We start from the raw sequence: 12,706 nt of genomic DNA on the forward strand, positions 1-12,706 counted from the left end.
TATTAAAAACAAATAGACCTTTAAGAAACTAAAAATATAAAAATTGTTTTAAAAAAATCAATAAGGGGTGGCTGGGTGGCTCAGTTGGTTAAGCGTTGGACTCTTGGTTTCGGCTGTAGTGATCTCCAGTCCAGAGATGAGTCCTGCATTGGCTCCACACTCAGCAGGGAGTCTGTTTCCCCTTCCCTCTGCCCCTTCTCCTGCTCAGGTGCACTTTCTTTCTCTCTAAGATAAATGAATAAGTCTTAAAAAAAAAAAAAAGTCAATCAGTGGGTAGGGTAAGCCAAAGATAAGGCACAGTTGGGAAGAGAGTGAACCGGATGACACATCTGAAAAGTAGAAAACCCAAGATAAGTGACGTGGAGACAGGTGCTGGAAAATGTGAAGGAGAGGAAAATTGGAATAGAGAAGAGAGCAAGAATTATTTTGATACAAAGCCCAAATATTTTTATGTATAAAAGATGTATAACAGCCAATAGAAGAGGTTAGAAAGAACAGAAGAGATAAGATTTTAAAAATATAAAACAACTGATATTGTTCCAACATTGATGGAAGACACAGGTCCTTCATTTCAGAAACCCCATGATTCCCAAACAAGAATAACAAACAGAAATCTATACCCGGAGACATAACACTAAAATGCAGAAGATACCCTAATTAAGGAGATTTTAAAAGTTGCCAGAAAGAAGGGCAATTAGCGTGATGATTTGTTTCTTAGCAATAATGATGCAGCCAAGAAACAGTGGAATGATAACTTTGAATTAGAATCTTATACCCAGGGATGTTATCCTTTAGGAAGAAAGACTTTTACAAAAGAGTGTATTATTAAAATATCCTCAGGGCACTGGGGGGCTCAGTTGGTTAAGCTTGGGACTCTTGATTTTGGCTCAGGTCATGATCTTAGGGTGGTGAGATCGAGCTCCACATCCGGCTCCATGCTATGCTGGGTGTGGAGTCTGCCTAAGATTCTCTCTCCCCCACCTCTCCCCCCAACATGTGTGTGTGCTCTTTCACTCTCTTAAAAAAAAATGGAGAAATTTTATAAAAGAAGGGAGGGATGGAAGGAGAGTGGAGGACTAATGAAATGTTATACTTTGCATAAACCTAAGAAAAAAGTGATAGCTTCAAGTTTCTATGAATTAATTTCTTAAAAATCAATGGAATTACATTAATGAAGTTTAAAAAACATTAAAATTTAAGAATTTTAATTGCATTTTTTTCGTGTATAAAAGCTATAGAAAGTTCTAATACACAGCATAGTTCTTAAGCCTACAAAAAAGGAAATGAAGATTTACCAAGTATAGGTAAGAGTGAGAAAGGCAAGGCTTAGAAAGGTGGTCTATGTGGATTACAACATTTAAAATAGAAATAACATGACATGACTGATAGGTATTACTGCCAAAAGAAGGTAAATGTAAAATCTTTATCCAAAGAAGTTTTGTATAATGTAAAATTCTATGGAATAGTAATATACAAACAAAACATTTAAAAAAGAAGTAACAGGTGGTATAAACACAACATAGACTAAAGAAAGACTTGATATTTATCTAATTAACCAGGATATAAAACTGTTTTACATTTGATTCTAAAGTGTAAATAGCTTCAGATAATAAATACCTATGAAAATGTGAAATATAATTATTAATAGAAGCCAAAACACCTGTAGGCAGACTCTAGAAAACAAGAAAGTGAACACTAACAGTCAAAGTTGGTATCATAGAAAAATTATGAAGAAATGGAAGCAAAATAATGAAAAGAACAAAGTAATGCAATAAATAAAGTCAAATATACCTCATGTATCACTTACAAGTGCTGGCTATTACAAAAATAAAGAATTTTTTATTATTGCTGCTCTTTAATTCAGCCATCCTGTGATGACTTGCCAAATTAAGGATTTTTTTTTTTGCAAAATTGCTAAGTACATTAAAAATAGGAACTATTAAAAGACTTATCTTTCATATATTAATCATAGACTAAATGGTTAAGATTTTTTATATTGATATTTATAAATATATATAAAATTGAAAAGCCTAAATACGTATCTATACTTATATTGATGTCATCTTGTCCTACATATACAGATTTGCTCCAAATTTTAAAAGAATAATTTTAAGTGATTTCCATAAAGAAACATCAACTGATTCCAACAATAAAAATTAAACAGGCCACCAGATATTAATATAACATTAAGTCTAGCAATCGGTTACAGAAGAGAAAAAGATCTCAACAAAACTATAAATATATATCAATACTAAAACAAGAATTGTTTAGAATCTCTAGAGAAAAAAATTACCAAATTTTGCTGAGGAATATAATAATTCAGTATATGCAAAATGATTTAACTAACCTGGAATTTGATGAAATTTGGATCAAAGTAGCAAGATTTTCCTTTTCTTTAAAAAATAATTCTCATATCGATGTGGACAAATAAGGAAGACAGAATAGCCAAGAAAATTTTTGAAAAATTTTCTAATATTTTTTGAAAAACCTTCTAATATAAAACTGACCTCTCAGATATTAAGTCATATTAATTGAAAGAGTAAAATAAGTGGGTGCCAAGTCAATTTCAAGTAGAGAGGTATGAAACAGATTTTCAAAATGTACAGTTCTGATCACACCTCAAATCAATATGCCAAATTTATTATTGCTTTTATCAACTTGGGAAAATAGACTAAGTCATTTAATAGTTCAATTCCTCTTATCTCATTACTCAAATAAATACTGGGTAGACCAAATATTTAAATGCAAAGAGAAACTGTAAACATACTTGAGGGAAATATCAGTGTGGTGGGGAAGGATTTTGAAGCATGAACTCAAAGAGAAAACATTAAAAATATATAGATGAATCTCAAGTAAGTGAAATCTTTTAATTCATACAATTCAAGTACATGTTAAAAATTCAGGAAGAATTTAAAACATCTGTATCATAAACAAATGAAATTGATGTATTCCTTCAAGAAGTCTTACACACAGAAATAAAGTAAACTCAAAATAAAAGAAAAACTAGGGTGTAAATGATTCTTAATTATATGGTGATGTCCAATTCGAAAGTAATCAAAAACATAAAAATTTAAATGGATTTTTAGCAGAAATGAAAAATATTTATAATTATCAGTATTGATAAGAGAATATATAAAATTGCCTCAACTGTCTGTGTATATATACATATAAACAACATATATAAATATATATTATTGAGGGAATTATAATGGTGTAAGTCTGGGCAATTTGTTAATAAAAATCAAGACACTTGGACAACATGTTATTAGACATTTGATTAGCTCTCTTACTTAGTAACTGTAACTAGCCACAGTTCTATTGTCCATTACATGAGAATAAGGATAATAATTTCTGTGTATATGTGTTGCATTTATTGACATAGAAAGAAACTAACTTGTTATAAAATGAGAAGAAATTACCTAATTGTATATATCCAGGTTCCCGATTATGTACCTTAATAAACAAAGAAAACAGGTGGCATATAAACAAAGGTTATCCCCTAGTGATTGTATTACGTGATTCTTTTTACTATAATGAACTCATATTAATTGTGTAATTAACTATAAAATATAAATGAAGCCAAAACTGAGTAGGAATATAAAAGCAGAAATTGTATTCCCTTGCCCTTAATTGAGTGTAATTAAATGGTAGTGCCTTTTCCTAACCAACTTTATTAACACTTTCCTTATTGTGTTGTAATTATACTTACCAAGAGATTACTCCAGGCCCTTTTTATGGATCTAGCTTCTTTAAGTCAGGTACGGTGATGTTCCAACTTTTGTCTTTGCACCTATATGTTATTCTATTGGAGCTCCAACGTTTCCCACAGCTTACTGGCCTTAATTGGGATATGTACCAGTCTGTCATCTTCCAGAGAGGGTGTGACTTTCTCTACTAATTTATTCCCACTTTGCTACCTTCTTACCCTGTTTACACATTCCTCTAAACTCTTGAGCATTCTCTATTCTTATACTAATAGATTTTGTGCTAGCCTTCTTTTTCAACTAGTCCATTCACAAACCCAACAACAAGCTCACGTTAAAGGATTTAGATGTCTTTCCCCAGCTGAATTATCAAGTGATAAAGGTGTTCAGACAGATAGAATTTTGGTGATCATGACTTCAGTGTTTTAGCTGAGCCTTTTTAAAATATAATGTCTCCTTGGTAAAAAATAACACGTTGCATGTTCAAAGTAGTTGTAATATATGTCTAACGCTGCAGGTTGCAATTCTATCCACGTTATATGCAGAAGAAGAAGGAAAAAAGGGTTATAAATGAAGAGTCAAGTTCAGTGGCTTCAGCAACTGTTTCTTGCTGTTTTTAAAATTTGTTTAAGCAATCAAGCAAGAAACAGTGCAACTGTAGTGAGACTTCTCCATTGGTCTCAATACGATATACAATTAATTTAAGTTTTTATTGTATACATATATATATCTTAACATTTGACTTTCAACTACATAAAACATTTGTCAGTGACCATCTAATAAAACTCAGAATACTAATACTTAAATTTTTTATAAAGTTTCTTGTGGTTGAATGGTGACATTTTTCATCCATTATTTTTAGTTGGTGAAATATATATAAATATATTATATAATAGCCTGATCTTTGGGGTTGTTTTTATAACAATCTGTGAATAACATTTTAAATACAAAATGTTGTTGCTTTAAAATCAGAATGGCAAGATAGGATGTAGGATTTTTTTCAGTTAAAGAAGAAAAATGTGATAATGAAATCAGAGGATAGCGACAAAAGGAACTCGATTTTTTAACTACGTTGGGCAAATTCTTTTCTGTTTCCCACTAGTAAAATAAAAGCTGCAGCCCGAACTATTATCAGAATGCTTGCTGAGATTTTTCATTTTTAATGAACTCTTGATTCACATTGCCTCAAAGGGTGGGAAGAACAGAAATTGGTTTAAGCCCCATTTCCAGCTTGCTGCTCTTATTTCTTTATAGATGCTTGCCCACGTTCCTGGGTTTGAGTCTCAAAGGACGATGCTAGATTTACTTCTAAAAGAAAATATTATCAGCAATCCCACACTTCTGAGCAACACTAGCATAACACATAGAACCCTGACACTGTTTCTTCAGTGTGGCTATTCAGTGTCAAGGCAGTGACCTTAAAAAACCCAGGAGTCCTTAATTACCTGACTATGAGCATTTGACAAGAGGCAATCATCATGTTTGAAATTCAAGACCATTGATTAATAGTGTATTTTGTTTTTCCCAGTTAATTTTAATGGAAATATTTTTGGAAGATGCAAGTAATTTTTTGAAAAAAAAATTTTGGAATAATTTAATATTGAAGACAAAATTGTATTTGTCCATTGAATTTCATGTTGAGTTAATTCAGAAGCAATTTATGGATTATCCAGCAATTTTAATTTAAAATTTTTGTCCTAAATGGTTTTTATTTCCTTTAAGACTCTTAGTAATAAACTTAAATTTTGTCTTACTAATGGATATTTAGGATGTGATTGATACTTAAAAATGTAAGTTTGCTTTTTTGTCTTCAACTAGAGCTTGTCTAATTTTTTTCTTCTTTAAAAAAGATTTTATTCATTTATTTCAGACAGAGAGAGAGAGTGCGCACGAGTCGGGGCAGGGACAGAGGCAGAGGGAGAAGCAGACTGCTACCTTGGGGCTGGATCCCAGGGCAGACACTTAATTGACTGAGCCACCCACGCATCCCTGGAGCTTGTCTAAATTAAATAAATGCTGAAAAGATCTTCAAATTGAGGTAATAGAAGATACTCTAATAGAAATGACAACAGTAATTTCTAATTACTTATATTTTGATGTCAACCAAATGTTATCTGTGCCTATTACCAGATATCAATAATCTACACATAATACAAACAGCTCTTCCTATTTTCTATATATTTGAACAATCTCTAGTGAGTTAGTTCTCAAACTAAGAAAAGAGAAAAATCTATGTTTTAGGCTCAATATTGTATATCACATTGTAATTCAGAAAATGTATCAACGACTTCTTTTTGCACCACCCATATCCTGAAAGGTAAACCACACAGAAGAGACTCTAGTTTAAAAAATTGTTTATTATATAATCTCATTATCTGAGAGAAAAACATCATTCTTTCTTCCTGCCAATATTGTCCAAATTTTCTATCATCAGTGTACGTATAAAATAACATACATATTGCTTTTTCAAATTTGTAGTTTTTTTTTGTATTGAGAATACAATTTTTTGTATTGAGAATAAAAATATTCTCAGCAAATTATGCCTAATCAGATTAGCTTGTTTGGACAGATTTTCATAGCTTTTACTTTAAATGTTGCACATTATTACTCAGTGATTATATGACTTTGGAGCAACACATCGGAGGTACAATCCCACGCTTTCAAAGACAAACACCCTTGAGACATTGGAATAATAAAAATGAAAAGAACACCAATTGTGATGATGGTATCTAACTTGCATTGTGGAAAAGATCCACAAAGTCTTTAGTTAGCTGAAATAAACTGTATTTTTGTGAGCTTATTTGTTGTGAGTTTATTATACTCCAAGAAATAGGCAACTTGAACTTTTGAAAATCTTGTAATCTGGGGCGCCTGGGTGGCTCAGTCGTTAGGCATGTGCCTTTGGCTCAGGTCATGATCCCAGGGTCCTGGTATCGAGCCCCGCATCGGGCTCCCTGCTCCGCGGGAAGCCTTCTTCTCCCTCTCCTGCTCCTCCTGCTTGTGTTTCCTCTCTCGCTGTCTCTCTCTCTCTGTCAAAAAATAAATAAAATCTTAAAAGAAAAGAAAAGAAAAGAAAATCTTGTAATCTTCATAGCAATGACATGAGGAAGATACTATTATCAATCTTTGATCTTTTCTGCTGGAAGATCACTCCACTGAGCAACGCTTTTTTTTTTTTTTTTAAGGGGTGGAGGAGGGACAGAGAGAGAGGGAGAGAATCCCAAGCAGGCTCCACGCCCAGCGTGGATCCCCACGTAGGGCTCCATCTCACGACCCTGAGATCATGACCTGAACTGAAATCAAAAGTTAGACACTTAACTGACTGGGCCACCCAGGCGCCCCAAGCAACTCTTGTTAAGTTCAGGAAAGACCAATAGGTCAGTAAATCAAATATGTACCCGGACTGACCCACATTGCAATCTCCCTCCCCCTCCAACCTTGCCTTTCTCATACAGTGAGTCTGAGCTACTATGCCCTTCAGAAATACAAAAGTAGCAAAATTAATACTAAAGTCAATTTGACTTCTCTAGTGTGTCATGTAAGTTTTCTTATCATTTAATGTCAGGGAATATCAGGTTTGGTTTTGCATTGTAAAAAAGTCTTATACACCTCTATCTTCTCTTAGCATTTCTGCCTTTGTTTTTTATGACAAGCAAGTTTAAATTGCAGGCCAGATTGTACCATTCATTACCTGTAGATTAGTTACTCATTTGAGTATTGTTTCAACTTACATTTAGGAGCACCTAGCATTTTCTAACCACAGGGCTGGTCTCTGGTCCCTGGAGGTGCGATGGCACAAAGACCAAAAACATTGTCTCTCCCACAAGCCTTATTGATTTCGTTCAAATCATCCTATGAACTGAGATAAATTGCAAGAAAGGAACATCTAACAAAGCAAATTAACAGATTCGGAGACTTCAGGGGACTCGGAGAAAGTGGCTCTGAAGAAGCTGTTTTTGAGTTGAGGTCTGATGAAGGGACTGAGGAACCTTCCAGGCAGTGGGGGAAAGTATTGGCATTTTCTATACCTGTAGCCTGTCTTGTAACTATATTTATCAGACCTTTCTGATCTCCCAGGTTGGAGGTTAGTTCTTAAGAGCTAGCATGAATATATGCGAAGCATACCATCAACTCTGTTCATTCTCTCCTCTCAAACTACAGCTCTAAAATTCTAACTACTCGACTCTAGGTTAGACACAGACACTTGCATACACATGCACATCCACCTGAATAAAACAACCGAGATGCTTCTAAGGAGTAAAGGGTTAACTGAATTGTCCGGTGATGATGCAAAACAAGCTATGACTTCCTGTGTTCTGAATTTTATTGTTTTGTTTTGTTTTTTAATTAATTATTTATTTATTTAACTGACACAGAGAGAGAGAGAGACAGCGAGAGAGGGAACACAAGCAGGGGGAGTGGGAGAGGGAGAAGCGGGCTTCCGGCTGAGCAGGGAACCCGGTGCGGGGCCCGATCCCAGGACCCCAGGATCATGACCTGAGCCAAAGGCAGTCGCTTAACCCACTGAGCCACCCAGGCGCCCCTGAATTTTATTGTTTTAAATGAAGGAGAGTGGCTATTTCAGGGAGAGATGCCAGATTATTTTATTGAATAATCTCCCCCCACTGAGAGAAATAGATAAGACAGGTTTCTTATTAGCTATCCATTGTTAAATTACAAGATAAATTTGTCATCACTCATGCTAAAGCTTTGTATCTTTGCTGATTCAATTAATCATAGATTTCAGCATTTTCTCTTTCATGGTCTCACTCTCATATCCTACACTTTTATATTTGAAACATGAAAATTGCCATCAGTTTTCATCATGACAAAATCATTTTGGGGAAATAGGTTCATGAGCATGAAAGCATAAAAGAGGAGTTATGTTTTCCATCTCTTAATCTACATTTCAATACTTTGGAAATGTAAAAAGGGAAGAGCAAAATGATACGGTCTTCCCCAACCCCACAGATCACAACCTCTTGATAAACAAAGCTTGTCAATGCGAGTGGCTGAGTGGATGGGCTGACAGCATTTATATAAGTGCTTTTAGGAATGAGTGGGCAAACCCATTTTAAACTGGGACTGGAGCCAATACACATCTCTCTCTGTTTTTTGCTCTTAAAATGTTTGACAAGTGAAATACTGTAATGTCATGAGAGAGATGATTCTTGTCATATTTCCAAGGTAACTGAGTTGAGGAAGCATTGCTGGAATTTTTTTATTCTATTAAGATCCCACTCTGAACTGAAGACCCAACTTCCAACTTTTTCTCTATGCTTTTCTGTTTTGTTGTCATTGGCTTTTGTTTTTACGATGGCCAAAACAGCCTTGTCAGATTTAATAATTTTGGAAAAAATATTTTAAGGTAGCCATACAAAACAGTTCATGTATCACCTTGACATCGATAACATGCAGGGACACACACACACACATAAAAAGAAAGTATGTTATATTTTGTTATATGTTCTATTTTATCTCACAAAAAAGGATGAGTTTTGAAATAAAGAAAAACAGATGAAGGGCACCTGGGTGGCTCAGTCAGTTAAGCATCTGCCTTCAGCTCAGGTCATGATTTCAGGTTCCTAGAATTGAGGCCCACGTTGGGCTCCCTGCTTCTGCCTCTGCCTCTGTCCCTCCCCACTGGTAGTGTGCTTTCTCTCTTTCTCTCTCTCTCTCAAATAAATAAATAAAATCTTAAAAAAAAAAAAGAAAAACTGGTGATTCATGAAGAGAAGCAGAGAAATTTGATGTGAAGAATAATGTCCTTGACAATGGGCAGATTTGGGTTCAGATATTTTCTCTGCCACTTAGGAGCTGCATGACTTACAAGCAATTCTAAAAATGTCCTTGAGATCTCAGCTCCTCATGTTTAAACTAAGAATAATGTTAACTTCTACATGCTCAATGATAGAGAAGACTGAGTTTACATCTAAAAATTATGTGCTATGGTATATGGTATTTGTTTTAAAGGCTATCTTTTTTGCAGCTGTTATTATTATTATTATTATTCCAACATCTTCAGGAAGTGACACCAGATATAAGGTATGGCTGTTACCTCTAGTGGCTGAATGGTGACCAGCCTGTGATTTCAAGTATCTTCCTGTCAGGATGAATTTCAGATTATATGCAGGTTCATACATTAAAAGGAATGAAGCACTATAGAGGAGATAAACCACAGAACAAAGAACAGTTCAAAACCACCAGGATAGAATCAAATAATATGGTGAATAGTCATCGCCAAATTTTTGTTGAGCAGAATCAGCCTTTATCAGAGGAAAATATGTTACAACTTGTATTATTTTAACTAACGTATTCTCAATATAAAGTCTACCATTATGGAGGAAAGTATTTTTAAGTGGTATTTAAATGAATGCCAAGTTCATTTTGAAAGCAGTTTGACTAATAAAGTAGAAATTAAACGCTTGGTTCAATTGGGAAAATAAAACCTCTTCATTTTATGCCTGTATCTCTTAAGGTCTGGTATATGATATGGAATAAAATATTTATTATGGGGTTAAGACCTTCTGCAATTATGGGAGAAGTCAGGGAAATGAATTCTGAATGGGAGTGGTTGGTATGTCAGGGAAAAGTCACCAACCAGAGATGGCAGAGGAACCTGGGGACAAAGTCTATGCAGGGCTGTGGGCTCTGCTTTTCCTGATGGGTAGCCTTGAAGTGGAAGGTGGAGGATTGAGGACCTGGCTATCCCATGTCACCGAGGTGAGCCAGCCAATCAATAATGTGTGGGAGTTTTGTCTGCAGAATAGACATCTTCCTGCTTCCCTCCTGCCTTCCACATCTGCTAACTTCTCCAGTGGTCAGCCCTAACCCAGAACAATATGAGGAAGGGAAGGTGGGAAGTGTAGTCTCAGCTTGGCAAAATCGACACAATAAAAAAAACCCAAAAAATGAAAAACAAAAAAACCACATCAATACCTTAAAGATAAATCAAGGAAATTCTGTTGATTTTATTTTAATGAATTGCAAAAATCAATTAAGAAAAGTTACGTTAATCATAAGAGCTGTACTTAAGTAAGTTTGAGATCCATTTTAGGTTCCTGTAAGAAAGCAAATACTACTTATAGATACTAATTCTTGCTGGTCATTGGTGTTTCTCCTACACTGTACTCAAGTCAAAAACTTCTTAAGACTTTCTGGTGGCTCGATTCTATCAAATATAATCTCCTCCACTCAGGCTCAGGGTGAAATTCAGAGATACTGTGAAATTAGAAGCACATGGGGCTAGAATCTCTGAGCTCCTCTTATGTGAGTAATACTAGGTATGCTTGTTGGCTTATGTTGCCTACTCCATAAAACAGAGCTATGCTGTCCTCTGAATCTTGAAATGCTCTGTCTTGAGTTTCATTGTAACTCACCACGCTGAGCAGATGTAGTCATGACTCCTTGGCCCCACTGTTTCCATTCCCCGCCTTGTCCCTCTGCTGGGAGCTGTCTGTCTATTCTCACCATCTTACACACATCAGGTCATGTCTCTTCATGCCTAACCAAACTACAAACTCCTGCAAAGAAGCATGCTTTTATTATTTTTGTGTCTGACCTTCTCATGTATTATGGTGTCAGGTGGAATATTCTCTCTTTTTTTTTTTTTTTTTAAAGATTTTATTTATTTATTTGATAGAGAGCATGAGAGGGGGGAGGGTCAGAGAGAGAAGCAGACTCCCTGCTGAGCAGGGAGCCCGACGTGGGACTCGATCCCGGGACTCCAGGATCATGACCTGAGCCGAAGGCAGTCGCTTAACCAACTGAGCCACCCAGGCGCCCTCTTTTTTTTTTTTTTAAGTAATCTCTATACCCTAAGCGGGGCTGGAACTCATGACCCCAAGATTAAGAGTAGCATGCTCTATTGACTGAGCCAGCCAGGTGTCCGCAGAATGTTCTCTTAATAGATGTGTGGAAGGGTGAATGAATCAAACTGAAGCCTCTACGTGCATCTTTAGCTTGTGCTTGCTTAGTAAATACACACATAGTTGCTTTCTTCTTTAATTTGTGCTTCCTTGCTGCTAAGTATTTCAAAATCTTTGGCCAAGGTTTTTCAGAATCATTGAGCTCTTCCAATAATGTCTATTTTTGAGCTTCTGTCAAAAAGCTTGGTGTCTTCTAATTATATTTTAAATTTCCAGTTTGATTTGCTATGACCCCATGTTGATACAGAAAGAATGTTGGTTAACGCACTTCAGTTTTTCTGTTCTTACTTCAAATAGTAATGGTATGCAATTTAAAGGCTTGATTTTCTAAGAGAGTATTATGTTTTTAACGATTACCTGCACTTATTCTCTTTTACAAATGTTCCTTAGTGCTTACTGTTGTTATCCTATTATAATTCTTTCCTATAAATAAATATATAGAATGTTTTTTTCAGGTTTTGCTCAAATTTGTCATTAGTTTGTTAGTTAAACGTATCATTGAGGAAGATGGTTTAAGAATTTCTTTCAGTTGGGGCACCTGGGTGGCTCAGTCAGTTGTGTCTACCTTCAGCTCAGGTCATGATCCCAGGGTCTTGGGATCAAGCCCTGTGTAGGGCTCCCTGCTCAGTGGGGAGTCTGCTTCTCCCTCTCCCTCTGTACCTGCCACCCCACCATGCTCTCTCTCTCAAATAAATAAGCAAAATCCTTTTTTTAAGAATTTATTTTAATTATAAAAATGATCAAATTTAAAAATATTTGATTATTTTAAATAATCCTCAAATTTGAGCAGTTAATAGTATTATCCCTTTGGTTATAAAAATCCTTCAAATGCTAATTTCATTCTTTTGTTTACTTATGTAACATATTCGGCTTTCCTGTGTGTTCTCTAGACTAATCTATATTGGAAGAAGGCTTGAAAGGTTAACTTATAGTATAAACCTGATGAAGCCAAGAAAGTCTTAACCCATGTAGATTTTGCAATGCTCTCTTTTATGCTGCCTATTTCAGTAGCCACAACTCTTCTAAATTAATGTTACAGAAATCAATCCTTGATTTTATTTCTTTTTTTAGCAC

This window comes from Mirounga angustirostris, unplaced genomic scaffold, assembly GCF_029215605.1.
Source record: "Mirounga angustirostris isolate CCGP_5_RB_7025 unplaced genomic scaffold, mMirAng1.0.hap1 SCAF_6, whole genome shotgun sequence".
In the NCBI taxonomy this organism is placed as follows: Eukaryota; Metazoa; Chordata; class Mammalia; order Carnivora; family Phocidae; genus Mirounga; species Mirounga angustirostris.